The 17,731-nt window shown below is 40.9% G+C and overlaps 1 long non-coding RNA gene across 2 annotated transcripts in view; it reads left to right on the top strand.

Moving 5' to 3' along the window:
* Positions 1-8,448, top strand: part of LOC307024116 — a 150,610-nt gene extending 142,162 nt beyond the window's left edge. The window contains exons 2-3 of one of the 2 annotated variants that reach the window (XR_013803845.1): positions 1,617-1,685; positions 6,856-8,448. This is a non-coding gene — a long non-coding RNA (uncharacterized lncRNA). Of the gene's footprint in view, positions 1-1,616; positions 2,478-3,190; positions 5,088-6,855 lie in introns of those variants that run through there. The other variant, XR_013803846.1, reaches the window with a different exon arrangement.
* Positions 8,449-17,731: the final 9,283 nt, after the last annotated feature.

Genomic DNA, 17,731 nt, shown 5'->3' with positions numbered 1-17,731 from the left:
TCTCAATCATGTTAAGAAATAAGAAAAAAGTTATGTTTCTCTCTGTAACTCCGCCCACTGAGCACATACGTCAGCAGCTTGCTCCGCAGCCGATTACTCAGCTTCTAATTATTATTTACAAATATTTTTATTCACAAATTAATATGGTCGGACTCAAACCCGTACTTTAATAGTTTCGTAATTGAACCTGAACAATATGGCACTTTAATGGACAAGATGTAAAGCAGAAAAAAATTACAAAATATTTTTATTTTTAAAAATGTGAAGCTTTTTCTTTTTTAAACAAAGGCGGGGGGGATGGGGGGAGGGGTTCTACCATATTTTCTTCCCGCATCGGAGGAGTAAACTTGTTCTGTCCCAAGAACATCTCTACAAGGTAAAAGTTATTTAAAGGTTTTTAATGTCATCAAATGTTCGTCATAGTTACAGGTTATCACAAGACGCATTGTTTGCAAAAAGCAGAGTTCACATTTGCCGTTGCAACGAGCAACGTAAATACAGCTGACAATAAACATTCTCATTGTAAACATTGTCATTCACTGGTGTTAGCTAGGATAAAGCCATGAAAATCATAAGGTGAGTTTATATTGATTGACTTGTGTTTAGCGTGTTTTTATACTGTGAGTATTTTTAGAGCGTAAGTCCGGCAGTTGCTTGATTTACAATATTTAAAACTATGAACCTTGCCCAAAGTTATGCACATTCAACCGAGCTCAGTGAGGAGGGGGGGGGGGGGAGTCATAGCTGATTGATGAGCTTGGCATGTTTGCATGTCTATAGGCTACGTCTTGTTTTAAATTATTGTTTCATGTCTGCTGTCAGGCGGTGTAGAACTTTACCGCGTCTGTCCGGCCCTGCATGTCTACTCTTGTGCCGACTTTTAAGGGCGCTGATGCAGGTTGTAGGCCTACCTTACGTTAAGTGACCATCTTTACCCATTTAAGGTGTTGATTGTTAAAGATACAATATTGTCTGTGGGACCGCAGTGTTTTCCCAAAAAAACTGTGTTTATGTCTCTGCTTTGATCCGCTCTGTGTTCATGTAAATACCGTAAATACACACAGATCAAAACAGAGACACAATATTGTGTGTGGGGGTGTGTCCCGGAAAGCGACACTTGATACTGGAAAGTGGAGGATATTAATGATTGTGTTACATTTTAGCAGCGGTGCACATACCATGGATATGGGGGACATGCCGGACAGATCAAGTAAGGGTTACGATCCACCCGCTGTGAAATGAACTTACAGTATATTCCATATTTGCCGTAGGCCTACACTTGTGTTTACGGAAGTTGAGATGTTTCTCGGTTGTGATTGGTTGTTCCTCGTCACATGACCAGCGGTGCGCGCTGCTGCTGCGCACGTCTCCATTGAAACCAATGGAAATGAGCTTGCAACGCTGATGTGTATCGCTCCGTACAAAGTTGTACTCATTGCATTAGTATAGGCTACTGTAGCTTTTTATACTGGAGGCGCCCATCTCGGCCAAAGTCGGTTCATATTAACCTAAAGGTACATCATTAAATGGTAAATGTCGCCTTTAAGGAGCAGAACATTTTTGTTTTATTTGTGTGTGAATAATGAAATAATTTCAATTTTTTTTTTCTGTGATAGGTAATTGGTGTGGAGAAGATTGACCTCAGCCTTGCTTTGAACATTGTTCCAAAGGCTCTGTAGTAAATGGTGAGCATTCAAATGTTTTGTGTGATTTACTTGACTAACTTAAACTTGATCTTTAACTAATTCAAAACTGGTATTAAGTCTGACAATGTCTGAATATTTATTCATAACATTTACATACTGCACACATAGAGAATCGCAGTGACGCGTCGTAAAACCAGGAAGTAAGTTAGCATTTTTAGCACTTCCGGTTCCTTCCTCAAAAAGCAATGCATTTTTTCCATAGGGTTTTGGAAAATAGCTCGAAATAAGGTCTGTGGTTGACACAAATTTAAGAGATAAGTCACGTTTTGTTCTACGACATTAAATACGTCAGCAGTGACCCCACTGGGGATTTTTGAAGAGTTTACGTGTCTGAAAAACGATGGTTGTTACCGAGTGGCTGAATAGGACTACAGAGATTGTCGAGGCCGTTGTATGTCATTACGCAGAACACGTAAACACTCCCGCTAAGTTTGTTTTCCCCTGTGTTCTGCTTGAAAGCAAGTACCTGCCTATTTTTAGTATCTGTAGGCTATATCTATATCTGACCATTAGAATCTGTATTTTTGAAATTGTTGTTTTTAACACAGTAGTTTTACAAATTATAGAATAATTAATTACGAGTGTTTTCCAATTTTACTCGGCAGTTCGTTTCATTAGCTAACGTTAGCTAAAGCTAGCGCTACTAGTTAGCTACGCAATGGTTTGTTGCTTTGCTCCGGGTTGCAGCCACAGGTCTTCGCATGAAACGTGCTTGTTCTATCGTTTCCCGGCCAATGTTTTCCAAAGGAGAGTCTGGATTCGTGCCATGAGGTAAGCTGACGTTACATTTTTGTCCATGTCACGGTGAAATGTAAATGATGGGTAGTGACTGTATCGCCGGTTTTAGAGATGGCGCTGCTGAAAAGACCGCAACATAAGTAAAGATAATGAATACATCCTATTAAAACCTGTGTGGCTTATATGAAAAGTCTAATTAGTACAAGCAGCATAATGTTTCACCATGTAACTAAAGATTGTAGTCAGGGAAATGAGTTTGACATATTGAACTAATAACAAATCACCTCTGGCTGGCAGAGAAATCTCGGCTCCATAGCTTCTCTTGGACGTAAAATCACATGTACATTTTACATTTATATTCAATTTAATATTCCATCCCTCACATACTTTTGTATATAATAACTTATATTTTGTTTTTCTTGTTATGCTGCTGCAACACAAACATTTCGCAAATTGGGATCAATACAGTAATATCTTATCTTAATTAATTAAGAAATATAACTATTATAATTAGTGTAGCAGCTGACACCTATTTTCAATATGGATTAATCTACCATATATTTCTTTAGTTCAATTTTCATCTATAAAAATGTCAAAATAGTGAAAATGTTCACGAGACTTATCAAAGTGCAAGGTTATATCTTTAGATGTTTTGTTTTAGCCTATGTACTGTATGTCTTAATGCTCTTACAGTATATGTGACGGTGTGACTTCCATGACACTAATATTTGATATCTTCCCAACAGACGAGCTGACAGGAAACCTAACACTCTAACAACCACAACATTGCAAAGGCGAGTAAATGTAAATTAAAAACAATTCACAATTTTTTTATTTCTTGTTCCTTGCAGTGAGGTGAAGCTGACCTTGCACTTGGTGCCAGTAAGGATGTTCCTCACGCAGGCTGAATGTTTCTCCTTCCTTACTGACACAGAAGCCCTTGATTTGCAATGCTTCACTAATTGTCATTTTCCTTGCTCCGTAGGGACACTTTACCTCCAGCACAGCGGAAGACCCTACCAGACCATCTGGAGATGTCCCCAACAATCCTGATAGGGAGAGCCACAAATCTGACTCATAGACCTGCATCTGGGTTGCAGTGGTGAATGCCCTGACGCCCTCACATTCATTCATAGTCCCCCACTGTACAGACAAAACACCATCAAGGGCCTGTTGTTGCCCTAGCACCCTGGCAATAAGGGAAGCAGTCGCACACTTTGACCTCAGGACAGCTCCAAAGTTGCTGGCAGTCAACCTTCCTTTCCTGAACAAATGCCAGTTTGGGTTGGTTCGCTGACCAGTGGTAGCCACCTGAATTGCCCTCAGTTGCTCTTCAGACAATGCCATGCTTGCCACAATTTCCTCAGGTCCCTGATGCCCAACAGATTTGATAATTTCAGGAACAGTAAGTGTTTCCAAGCTGTAGTGTTCCTCTTCCGGCTCGGGGGAGAGAAGCCAAGAAATTCCTGAAAACCTCCCCCCGAGTCTGTCCCTCAGCCAGTCACGATCTTCGGAGGTGGGCTCTCTTGTCAGCGGGTTAAATTAGTTATTGGTTTCAACAGTCACATTAAAATAGTTACTAAATCAGCTTACTATCACCTAAAGAACATATCTAGGATTAAAAGACTAATGTCACAGCAGGATTTGGAAAAATATGTCCATGCTTTTATCTTCAGTAGACTGGACTACTGCAATGGTGTCTTCACAGGTCTCACTAAAAAATCTATTAGAAAGCTGCAGCTGATTCAGAACGCTGCTGCGTGAGTCCTCACTAACACTAAGAAAGTGGATCACATCGCTCCAGTTCTGAAGTCTTTACACTGGCTTCCTGTGTGTCAAAGAATAGATTTCAAAATACTGCTGCTGTTTATAAAGCACTGAATGGTTTAGGCCCAAAATGCATTTCTGACCTCCTGCTAAATGATGAACCATCCAGATCTCTCAGGTCTTCAGGGACTGGTCAGCTTTCTGTCCCCAGAGTCAGAACTAAACATGGTAAAGCAGCGTTCAGTTATTATTCTCCAAATATCTGGAACAAACTCCCAGAAACCTGCAGGTCCGCTGCAACTCTTACTCCAGGCTGAAGACTTTTCTTTTTGTCGCTGCTTTTAATTGAACTATTCATATCTTAGACTGCACTGTAACTTTTATCCATGTATTTTTTCTTTTAATGTTTATTTGATTAGCTTTAATTTGGAATGACTGATTTTAAATGCCATTTTCTTAATGTCTTTCATTTTTTGTAAAGCACTTTGAATTGCCTTGTGTTGAAAAGTGCTATATAAATAAACTTGCCTTGCCTTGCCTAATAAAGATTTCATGTGACACATACAATTGATTTGTTGATGGGAATTAATGTGAATAAATTAATTCTAGGTTAACGGTACTCTTGCTATCACTACTCACCGACACTATAAACCTTGTCCCTCATGCTAGCCCTGACAACACCGGTAAGCACACCTTCATCTAGGCTGCACTGTTACGTGTCCGGACTTGTAGTGGTTCTCCCCTCTGTCTACACTCTTCTTGTCATCTTTGTAAAACGATATCAGATTGGTAATTGACACAGCCATGACTTCTTGTTAAATTCAGTGTGGCTAAAATGAAAAGCTTTGTTAAAATATGCAAGTACGCGAAAGTCAAATTCAGCTTTATTGTAAAAAATTCTACATGTGTTATACATCTCGAAATATCGTTTCCCACAGTGTGACATGTATACATAAAACAAAACAAAAAGGGCCAAGATAAACGTGGTATACATTAAACAAAACAAAAAGGGCCTAGATAACCGGGGTATACAGTTTAAAATGTTAATATATTTAATTTAAAGTGTTCAAAGTGCAGTTTCAGTGCAAGTCAGTTGAAACGATCTTAAGTTGGCGTGACGTTGAAGTCGTGCTACCCTGCTGCTGTACTGGCTTGTAGTTCGTTTATAGCATAACGTTAGCATTTCGCTTTTGGCGACTAGATTTATGATTCAAAAATTATAAAAGTAGGGTTGACATGTGGAGATTATACGGCTGAACAAAACATGATCCCTCTCTTAAATGTGTGTCAACCACAGACCTTATTTCGAGCTATTTTCCAAAGTCCTAAGGACAATTTGCATTGGTTTTTCAAGAAGGAACCGGAAGAAGTTTACTTCCGGGTTTTACGACGCGTCACTGCGGTTCTCTATTGCAGGGATATACACATTTTCAGATTTATTAGGCAAAAGTTATTCAGAAAGTGAGAGGCAAAAGCCAAACATTCTGCGATAAAGCCTCCTTCACAAAAGTGATCATGTTTTGTGTGTTGAAATTGCTGTGGAATGGGTGTTTCTTATATGTAGTCTTACATTACAATAATACTTATTTTAAGTCTATTTGGAAAAAAACGTAAACTAAATAATATGTAATGTAGTCTAACCTGGTTGTTCGTACTTGATATAAAAAATTATTCTCACTATGGAGCCAAAACAGGAGTAATGTAGTCCCTTTACCGTGCTCTGGTCAATACATTTTGAATCAGCTGAAGCAAATTAACTGACTTTTTGGTACACCCTGATAATAAAGAGTTACAATAAGCTAGCCTTGAAGTAACAAATGCATGGACTAGTTTCTCTGCATCGTTTTGAGGCAAGATATGCCTGGTATGTGATTTTGTAAATACATTTAGCACACAACTACAATCAGAACATCATTAGAAAATTAAATGATTTCATGATTTTTATGACTGTGTTATTTTGTTTTCTTTGATAAATGCAGAGTTTAAGCGTATAACAACCCTGCCCCTCCAATCAAGATTTCTCTCTCAGCTGTATTTGCTATCTGACAAAATTCTGAAGGTTTTTGAGAATAGAGGAGGACAGATAGGCCAGCGTCTGAACTATATTATGTCAAACATGACTCAAGTAAGAATTCATTTTAAGGAAATTATACATTGAGTCAATAGTGTACACATTTCATTGAGCAAAACAGATTCTTTATTTTCTTATTCCCCTTCACTTAGGTTGATGATGTCGATTTAGAGCGAGAATGTCTTCTCAAGGGACTGTGTGTGTACCTCAATGAGAGAGTTTGTGGTCAGTAGAAGTAATATTTGACCTTTTGATTTTTTTTTTAAATATGTATTGATTGAAACACCACATAGTATATAGCCAAAAGTATGTGAACATCCCTGTTTTTTGTTTAATAGCCAGACTTCACTGAAAAGCTAGAGGGCTTTTAATTCAAAACGGATACAGGAAATGAACCTGAATGTCTGACCTGATTTTTTATCAGGTCAGACAGGAGTATATCAGATAACAAGGAGGCTTAAAAGTACTGAAATCTGACCAAATGTACTTGTTAAACACAGGGATTTAGTAATGGGTATATGTATTGATTTGTTAGATCTCACTCTGTTCCTTTTGTGATTGTGCACTCTGCAGGCAGAAGATGAAGACGTCATTCTGCGGTCCATTCAGGGGATTACAGTGGAACTTTATGTCGTCAAACACAATTCCACCATGAGACCAGAGGACAGATGAGACCAGAGGACAGATTGTCCTGGAAGGCCAACAGGTACTAACCAAGGGCGCCGGAAGCGGGGGGGCCAGGGGGCCATTGGCCCCCCCACTTTTCAGCCCTGCCCCACATTTTCGCAGCAGCAGATGCCGCGGAAAACTGTACAAATCCCTTTTCAATAATTCCCCTCTACTCTAAAGTCACATCTAAAACGCGATCTGATCTAGCTGTGTATATTTTGTTATTTTTTATAGTTATATTCAATCTCACTAGCTACAGGCATGTTTGAAGCTTGTAAAGGGAAGATGACAGCTCTCACTCGCCACTCTGCTGTTCCTCAGCGCCGCTCCCCCTCCCTCCTGCTGAAATTATGAATGTAAGGTGTATAGTAATCATAGATAACACGGCAGGGTCTGTTACAGTTTGTTTTTTATCTGATTTCAAATAAGCAAATTCTTGGCTTTCAGAATATTAAACTTGTTTCGGCAAATTCAGATGATAAATAGGCCTACAAATTTGAAGCTTGTAACGACAATTACAAGCGGAGGAAAGGAGTAATTTAACGTCACTGCAGGCATAACAACAGCCGGTGTTTCTCGTGAGTGTTTTCCCCGGGAAACAAACACAATACACACAAATGCAAAAATACACAAAACACACGCGGCGCGGAACACTGTACAAATCCCGTTTCAATAATTCCCCTCTACTCTAAAGTCACATCTACAACGCGATCTGATCTAGCTGTGTATATTTTGTTCTTTTTTATTGTTATATAGCCTACATATTCAATCTCAGTAGCTACACGCATTTTTTAAGCTTGTAAAGGGAAGACCGCAGCTCGCCTCTCACTGGCCACTCTGATCTTCCGCAGCGCCGCTCCCCCTCCCTCCCGCTGAAATTATGAATGTAAGGCATATAGTAATCATATATAACACGGCAGGGTCCGTTACAGTTTGTTTTCATCTGATTTCAAATAAACAAAGTCTTGGCTTTCAGAATATTAAACTTGTTTCGGCAAATTCAGATGATAAATACAACTTTGAAGCTGGTAACGGCATAACAAGCGGAGAACGGAGTAACTTAACGTCACAACAGGAACAACAGCCGGTGCTTCCCGTGCAGTAATCCAAACGAAAATATCTTTCCTCCGTAGTATTTTGATCATTTGCTCCGCTAATAATCAATCAGATCGATGGATTCCAGAGAAGAGAAAACTTTAAAGACCTTTTTCTCAAAATGATGACTCTGTAATAGTCATTATATAATATGACATATTTTGCTTAATATTTGGAGTAGACTACAAAAACAATCCTGATATCATTAGAAAGCTAGGAATCAAAATGTGTTTCGGGTCAATGCGACTGATTTCGATGGAGCAGGTCACTTTGCATTAGGTAAAATAAAGCAGGCAGACCTAACAGGAAGAACATGTACATTTTAACCCAATCAAATAGGACATTGTCACACCATTCAAATGTATCCATGTAAATTACAACCAATAAAAAAGCTTAGATTTGTTTATTTGTTACGTTGTTTACTTTATTTGTTACGTTGTTATTACATTACATTACATTGCATTTAGCTGACGCTTTTATCCAAAGCGACTTACAATAAGTGCATTCGACCAGGAAGATACAACCTTGAAGAAAACAGAATCATATAAGTACATCAGGTTTCATAGAGCCAAACATTTCAAGTTGTTCTGTGTGTCAGCCGTTAACCTAGATAGAAAGAATATATAGCCTACGCTTGCAAACATGTCAGAAGAACCAACGCAGAAGAAAACTAAATACAGTCAATCTAAACTTAAATTTAACAACTGGAAGGTCACATCCCTGACATCCACATCTCCGGAGCGTGGACCTTCTTCAAACAGCAAAGCCAGATGAACCCAAAAGCAGCAGCTCTGCGGCCGCAGAAACTGTCAAAACCGCCGCCGCCCCCACACAATTAAAGATGTTTGGAGTTTTATTTGAGTTATTCATTTAAACATTTTTTCAAACAGATGCTGATTTGAAGCCGTTGTTAGGCCTACATATTACCGTATTTCCTGTTTCTGCCGGAGAGAGGGGAGTTTGTCCCAAAGCTTGCCGCTCTATTTACTCCCTCCATCCGACAGGAGGGAGCCTCATGTGTCACTCCACGGAGTTCACTCCGTCACGGAGGGGGAGTGTGTAGGGGTAGGGTGTAAGGCGTGGTTTGGGATTGGGCCATAAAAACGCATTTTTTTTGGCCCCCCCACTTCTAAAATGAATCCGGCGCGCCTGGTACTAACTGATGTGGACAACATTGCATTAGCTGCTACCATGCTGTTTGGACTAATGTATGCAATGAACCTGAATGACCCCCCTAAACTGAAGTGCACGTTCAAAGTGCTCCAGCAAATGTTAATGGAGCTAGACGGCAACATGCTCTCCAAGAAAGCCCAAGCGTTTAAAAACAAACTATTTGAGTGAGCTGTTGCCATGGACCATTGTGCACTTTTACAGCATTCATACTGGACTTTCATCGATACAACTGTCTTGCGCTTTCTTTGTTCATGCTTTTTGCTGTAATGATTTGAATGTTTCAGAAATATGTGTTTTCCCTGGGTTCATGTGTTTTCAGAATGTACCACTTGTCATGTGTTTCAGAATGTACTAATTGTACTAATGTACTAACTTCAAAATGTCAGTTCTTGTTTTAATTTGTAATACTTTCTTTAGTGCATATGTGGTGAGAAACCAGGCCATTATTATACTTCCATGTATTTTTCCAAAGCAATGCAATTGCTTTTTTGTATTAAAGTGCCCTTTCATATTAGCAGGTTACTATTTAAATAATGGATTTGCAAGAACATTTCCTTTTTTCGGCTAGGCGTTGACCTTTTCTGTTAATTGTTTACTATGAATGAGTTACAAAAATAAGCCTTTCTTTGCCATTTGGCACAATAAACCTTTATTTTGGTCGGGAGAATAGTTTCCTTTAAGCTTGCTTGCTGTGTTCTAACACAATAATGTATATGTACATGCATCACAAACATTTTCAATTTCTTCTATTTCTTTATTTTCAATGTATTTGTTGTGTGGTGGTTGTTAATATTGTTTTATTTTTTGGGAAAAATACATGAATGTTGTTCAAAATAAATGTGTTTGTCTTTATGCCTCTATTCAAATGTGTTTGTCTTTATGCCTCTATTCACATGAAATAAATAATCTTATGTACCCCTTGAGCACTAGGTAGATTAAATAGAAAACTATAGCATGTAGTTTAAACAAAACATTAATTTGGCTTTAACAGGTACAAATGAAATATACTAAGTATATTAAAAGCCTAAAATGAACATTAAAAGTCATGTTGGTTAAACATAGGGTAAATGAATATATCTATATTAAAGGAAATATTCACATTAACATAACAATTTCATGTTTCTTTGACATCGTGTGTTTCTAACATAATGGAATAGTTTTGAGTACACATGATTTTAATATGTGCAACCGATCTCCATGTTTTATATCACTTAAGTCCAACAGACTTTTTACAGTGAAGCTTAAATAAAGAAATCATGTTGCTTTAACAGGTACAAGTTAAATATACTGAGCATATTAAAAGCCTAAAATGAACATAAAAAAGTAATGTTGTTTAAACATAGGGTAAATGAATATATCTATATTAAAGGAAATATTCAAATGAACATAAAAATGTCATGTTTCATTGACATAACATAGTTGTGTGTCTTTAACATAATGGAATAGTTTTGAGTACACATGTTTTTAATGTGTGCAACCGGTTTCCATATTAAAATCATGTGAATCCAACAGCCTTTTTTTTTCAGTGTGCTCCCCCTGGTGAATCCATGATCCATTGCAGCTGGTTTCATTATAATTTAAAGGACACCTATCATGCTATATTTAAATGATATATTGTAGGGCCATACTATATAATACCCTCCAGAAAAACGCGGGCAAAAATCCTTGATTATGCGGGCTAAATTCCTTGATTATGCGATTAAACATGCAGGGTTTTTATGTGATTTTATGCAGTGAAATTGCAGGAAGTTGCGAAATATGCGGAAAGTTGCGAAATATGCGGGGGAAAAGAATAACTTTTTTTTTAAATATTGGGCTGTCTTATTTATTCTCTATCACACACAACCCCCCCCCCCCCACACACACACACTTCTCCGCCTCATTCTGTTTTCATTTACTCGTTCGTTATCTGACCAGCTTCAAACTTGTCGGCTACTCACTTCGTTTCTTGTAGCCCTCGAAAGGGTTTTGGAGGTTGATCCCTCGGTGAACGTGAGTTGAATAGCTTTCTTGTCCGCAGCAGCAGAAAGCATTTTCGAATGTTTGAATGAATCAAAGTGGGTCGCCACCATCGATTTTCTCTTATGCTCCAACACACAGTTGCACGGGATGCAGAATAGTTTCCCCCGACTTTTTGCCCGGTCTTTAGTAGAAATGTTCAATGTTAAATGAGCTCTATACAGTGTTGTTTACATTCTGTGATGCGCGAGCTGATGACGTCACGTCAAGACGAGTTAACTTTTTTTTCTTCTCAACTTTGTGTGGAAAAACGCGGGTATTATGCGGTCTTTTGATAAATATGCGGCCTTTTAAAAATCTGCGCCATTTTGCAGTAAATTCTGCGATCGCAGAATCACGTTTTTCTGGAGGGTCTAATATAAGGTATATATATTTGTTTCTGTTTTCAAAATACCAACTGTTACGTCCCAACTAGGGGAAGAGGAATGCAACACACACCAGTATGTAATTGGTCATAATTATAAGTAGATTTACTATAAAAAAAAGGTAAACAAAATGGAAGGCACACAGCCTGAAACAAACAAAGTAGCCAAAAGGGCACAGGTTGACAAATAACCAACTAAAGGAGGACTCTAAAAAAGGAGTCTAAACGCATACGGGAAATAACACTATCACACTAAATAAAGAACGAAACAAAACCTCACTTCAAGAGTGGTACAACTAACCGAGGGAGTCTACACAAAACACAGCTAAACTAAAGGCAACAGTCACAAATCCTAACTATACTCTAAACACTAACTAACCTACTCTACACTCTACTAACACACAATATCACACAGAGATAGACACACAAGATTAACCACAGCATGAAGAGCAAAATGCGAAAGGCGTCTGTTCACTCAACAGGGCCTCCAGAGTGGTAATTGTCCTCAGGCTTTGTAGTCATCTGCATCAGGTGTGCGCCGGCTGTGCGCTGCGATTGGAGCGCGTCGGGCCCGGCATGTTCCAATCACAATCTTCGGAGGCGGACCAGAGGATGGGCAGCCAATGACGTCAGGGCTACTGCGCAGCTTATTTACATATTACACACACAGCTGAAAACACTCACAGGCAGATTAATGAGCAGACAGGAACAGCAACCGTAACACCAACAGATCATGCATTTTAGCCATGCCTCATTTCACTCTATTTGCTGTTCTCCAGCCCTGTTTTTGCAGGGGGCTGATTCTGTGAGCTGCAGCTGACCACGCCCCCCTGCAGGAGAGGGGAGCGTGCTCTCATCAAGTCAGAAGAGGGGGAGAAAAATAGATCTCCATCCTCCGTGTTTTATTATATTATTATACTGTATAGTGTAGTGATCAGAGATTGACACATAATTCACTCATGGAACTACAGGTTGGGGGTATGGTTCCGCACGGACACATTTGTTGACGGTACCTCCTGTGTACTTACTGTGCGCCCTTCTTTTCTTCTTTCTCTTCTTCCCGGGCTGCGACCCGACAACATCTGCATTTATGCTGCTCATTAAAGCCAGCGTTGTACCTCCATTGCACCGCCTCCGACTCCCTATCTCTCGGCACTACATTGGTGACCCCGACATAGTCTTGCGAAGTATCCGAGACTGTACCGAACACGGCAAAAAAAAAAGTAGTTTTTTTCTCGAAATGCCTGTGATTTTTGGAGACGTCCGTGGTTGCCACCGGCACGCGGACTGAGGCTCGGTGCGCCCCCCACGGAATGGCTGAGGACGTCGCTTGCCATTCCCACATCGTCTCGGTACTGGAAGACACCAAGCCTTCCGGCTACAGGGAGACAATGCACGACCTGCTAGGTGGGGAAGAACCCGTTTCTGCCTCATGGGGCTGTTTCTTTGGGACGTGCGGCTGCATGTCCAGGCTGCGCTAGCTAACGACGGCTAGCAGCTACCGATGGCTGCCAGCTAGCTGGTAATGGCTTTCGACATTCATCGGTTGACACCTGACTGTTGACAATTTTTTTGTGGTGCCGGTGAGGAGGTTCGACCTAGTCTCGTCGGTCTCATGTGGATCCTCTCACGATTTCGCCGACCTGTTTTTGTCCGTGGTCAGTAACACCCTTTTGAGGTTTTTTCTCTGGTGCCTGAGAGGAGGTTCGGCCATGTCTGGTTGGCCTCGTGTGGACCCTCTCGCCTTTTCACCACCTCAACGGCGGCTTCAGACGTCGCCCATGCCTTCATCGGTCCGTGGGTGGCGCGCTTCTGGAACCTGTCTCGCCTCGATTCTACCGTTTCGGACGTCGCCCATGCCTTCATCGGCCCGTGGGAGGCGCACTTCGGGACCCTGTCTGGCCTCTTCCCTCACCTCGGCTGTTTCGGACGTCGCCCATGCCTTCATCGGCCCATGGGTGGCGCGCTTCGGGACCCTGCCTGGCCTCTCCTCTTACCACGGCTCACGGTTCGCCTCGACAGCGGCTTCGTACGGCGCCCCGTCTGACCCCGTCTGGCCTCTCCCCTGTCCACGGCTCCTTCCTCCCGGGGATGCTGCTCCTGCCCCCCGGGGACACGGCTCCTTCCTCCCGAGGACTTCGTGCCCGCCGCCGCTGTGCCCTCGCCTGCGGCCGGACAGCGCTCCTTCCTGCTGGGGACCACCGGATTATTCACGCCCGTCGTGGCTCAGCGACCCAGTTTTCTCCGACTGGCGGGTGAGTTCTTCGTTCGCCACGACGCCTACTGCGGCCCCCTTACGACGGCCCATTCCTGCCCGCCCCCCACCCCCGGTGGGGGATGCCCTCGCCCGGCGTTAGGGCTCCTACCCTCACCTGCGGCCCCCTTCCGACGGCCCGTTCCGTGGCCCGGCCCTCGCCTGCGGCCCCACCCTCCTCGGCCCCTGTGGTGCTTCCTCCCGGTAGGGGCGTCCGAAATGAGGTGCTACATCTGTATACACAACTAGGGTGTAGTTCTGCAATGAATGAAATACTTGGGTCGCAGGTTCCTCAACAGTGCATTACAAGACATCTATCAATATATGTGTATACTTCCACCATTAAACTGTCAAATCCTGCACATTTCTTATTCTATCTACATACAGTACATCTTATAAGAGTATAATAAAAATGTATAATATTGGTTAAAATAAGTGCTTCAACATAGTTAACATTGCAGGAGAGTTGATTGTCAAGTCCCAAAACAAACCATGCAATATATTAGACGTTAAGCACTTTTGTCAGGCTTAATATGTATCTGTTGATACCCCCAGAGCTTTTTGCTTACTTGTATTTAAAAGAAGACCTTAAACTAAAGTATTATTTAATGTTTTAAAAAGGGCTTTTTTTCACAAAACTGTGTCTCAGGGCTTCTTAACATTTATGAAACTATTAATGTTCCATACTCACTTAACGGGAAGAAACTCAGCTAACTGACGATACGAACCATTTTTACCGAACCAAACACAAGTCTCACAAGATGCTACAATGAGCCCTGAGCGGAAAAATGCACTTAGCACAGAACTCACTGCTTAAATACCCTTATTACTTATCGTATCTGCAAGATATCGATTAGCAAGCTGAGATTCCACAGATTCATCACTGAGCGAACCGAACTCGCGACAGGGGAAGCGAAAACAGACATCACAACACGTAGCTTCACGGAGGAAGCTTCTTACCTTAGCTGTTGTTCTGATCAAGGGCGCCGGAAGCGGCACACATTTTTGCAGTGGCGGATGCCGCGGAACACTGTACAAATCCTGTTTCAATAATTCCCCTAAAGTCGCATCTAAAACGCGTTCTGATCTAGCTGTGTGTATTTTGGTATTTTTGATTGTTCAATCTCGCCAATCTGCTCTTCCACAGCGCTGCTTCCCCTCCCTCGACTGAAATTATGAATGTAAGGCGTATAGTAATCATATATAACACCGCAGGGTCCATTACAGTTTGTTTTTATCTGATTTCAAATAAACTAAGTCTTGGCTTTCAGAATATTAAACTTGTTTCGACAAATGTAGATCATAAACACAACTTTGAAGCTTGTAAGAGCATAATTACAAGCGGAGAACGGAATGTCACAGCATGCATAACAAGAGACGATGTTTCTCGTGAGTGTTTTCCCCGGGAATCAAACACAGTACACACACAAACACAAAAATACACAAACACACATGTATATACACACACACACACACACACACACACACACACACACACACACACTCGCGGGCATCCCCCAGACCAGTAATCCAAACGAAAATATCTTCACCCCGTACTATTTTGATCATTTGCTTCGCTAATAATCAATCAGATCGATGTATTCCAGAGAAGAGGCCTTTTTCTCAAAAAGATGACTCTGTAACAGTTATTATATAATGTGACATATTTTGCTTAATATTTGGAATAAAAAAACAATCCTGATGTCATTAGAAAGCTAGGAATCTCCTCTTTCCAACATTGTATACAACTCAAAATGTGTCTTCGGGTCAATGGACTGATTTCGATGGAGGTTTGTTGTCAGGACATTGAGGCGGGTAAAGCTCTACAGCTAACTTTCAAAAAAAAGGAGACGGCTAGATTATTTGTGCAAAGAGAAAGGTACTTCAACACAGAATGGTACAAAAACAGAGAGTGGTTAATTATTTGCAAAACCACTAAACGGGCCTTCTGTGAAATATGCAGATTTGCTGCTGTCAAACGGCTTGTAACTATCTCCAAATGTGGAGATGATAGCTTTGTTAATACCGGAGTTAATAACTGGAAAAAGTGCCCAAGCCTCCTTGAGCAGTTGTCTCTGACTGTACGATGGGTATCAGCTGATTATGTTGTAGACTTCATAGGAATGTGTGACTGTCCTAAGACTGACGCAGAATCAATAACCCACTGATAACCTGCGATGTTAACAACCTCATGATGACCTTATTTATTTTTTACTTAGGATCATACCTGTGTTTAGTCTAGAAAAAGGTAAATGTGTGCATTTTATTATAAAGTTGTGTATATTTACAGACTGTTGCAAAAACTATGAAGCTTATAAACATCAGGGGCCGTATTCACAAAGCATTTTATCTTACCGCTAGTAGTGCTCCTAACTCGCTAAAACTTTTTACGTAGGAGTTTTTTCTTAAAAGTTATTCAAAAAGCCACTGAGACCTACTCATACTAAGGATAAATCACTAAGAGTGAACTAAGAGTGACGCGCCGTTGCTATGGATTACGTTGATTCTCGTGCATGAGTTTAGAAGCGGTCAGTACAGTGATTGGTTGTTCAGAGCAGGCGGTCTCGGTGAAACTCATCCGCAACATCCCACAAACGAGCCCACTAAATCACCGAAAAACAAGGAAATAACCTAGGCTAGAAATGTATTCCTATCAAATAGTTATGGACAGTGCAGTTAGCAGAATACACGCATGATGACAAGTTTGGGCAGACCACGATAATGTCGTTGTATATGCACGTTAAAGAGAGAGAGCAAACAATAAAAATACGTAAATTGCATTAAATCAAGGAGGCAATTAAAAGCACCTTGCAAACTATTATCCAATGAGCATATTTCCAGCACTTAAACACTTTCAATAACAGCCCACACCGCTGTTCAAGTCCCCCTATCATGATGAATGAAAACAATCTGCGTGTTGATGGAATGTACTTTCTTTCTATTGAAGAACACGTCCTCATCTTTTGATGGCGCAATTATTTTTATGTGCGTCCCGTCAATAGCACCGACCACACCGGGCATACCTGCAATTGCCATGAAGTTGGCTTTGATCCTGTGTAGTTGTTGATTGTCCAAAGGAAACCGGATAAACTGTTAGATGATATGTGGTCTAGAGAGCGCATTGATGGTTTGGTTTATGGCTCGGCTGACTGATGGTTGCGATATTCCTAAATCGTCGGCATTGCAAAGTTGCATTTTCCCTGTTGCTAAATATCGTAGTGTTGCCAAACATTTTATTTACGGACTAATTGGGTTATTCCTGTTAGTCGGGGATGTTATTGCATCCTGCACTAATTCCAGAACAAGTTTGATACCCTCACGATTTAGCCTTGATCAATTCACAGTCTTCCATTGTCTCCAAAACATTTCGTCTCGCAGCCATTTTCAGATTCTTTGTGAATAGGTCTTACTGAGTTAGGAGTCCTCTCGAGGACTTTTAAGCTCTCCTAAACTTAGGTGCTACTTTTAGGCCTAAAATACTTTGTGAATTGCTCTTAGTGAATAAAATTAGGAGTCCTAAATTTAAGACTGACACGCCCATTATGTTTTGGAGTTTCTCCTAAATTCGCCAGTTAGGAGCTACTTTTAGCCCTAAGATCCTTTGTGAATACGGCCCCAGGTTTAAAACTAAAAGAGCACAATTAAAGATGTTTGGAGTTTTATTTGAGTTATTAATTTACATTTTTTGTCAAAGAGATGCTGATTTGAAACCGTTGTTACACACAGTTAGAGCATTTCCTGTTTCTGCCAGAGAGAGGGGAGTTTGTCCCAAAGCTTGCTGCTGTATTCACTCCCTCCATCTGACAGGAGGGAGCCTCATGTGTCACTCCACGGATTTCACTCCGTCACGGAGGGGGAGTGTGTAGGGGTAGGGT

This window comes from Notothenia rossii, assembly GCF_949606895.1.
Source record: "Notothenia rossii genome assembly, chromosome: 11".
Taxonomy (NCBI): Eukaryota; Metazoa; Chordata; class Actinopteri; order Perciformes; family Nototheniidae; genus Notothenia; species Notothenia rossii.
Note: the sequence above shows the minus strand (reverse complement) of the source record. Positions and strands in the feature narration are given on the sequence as shown.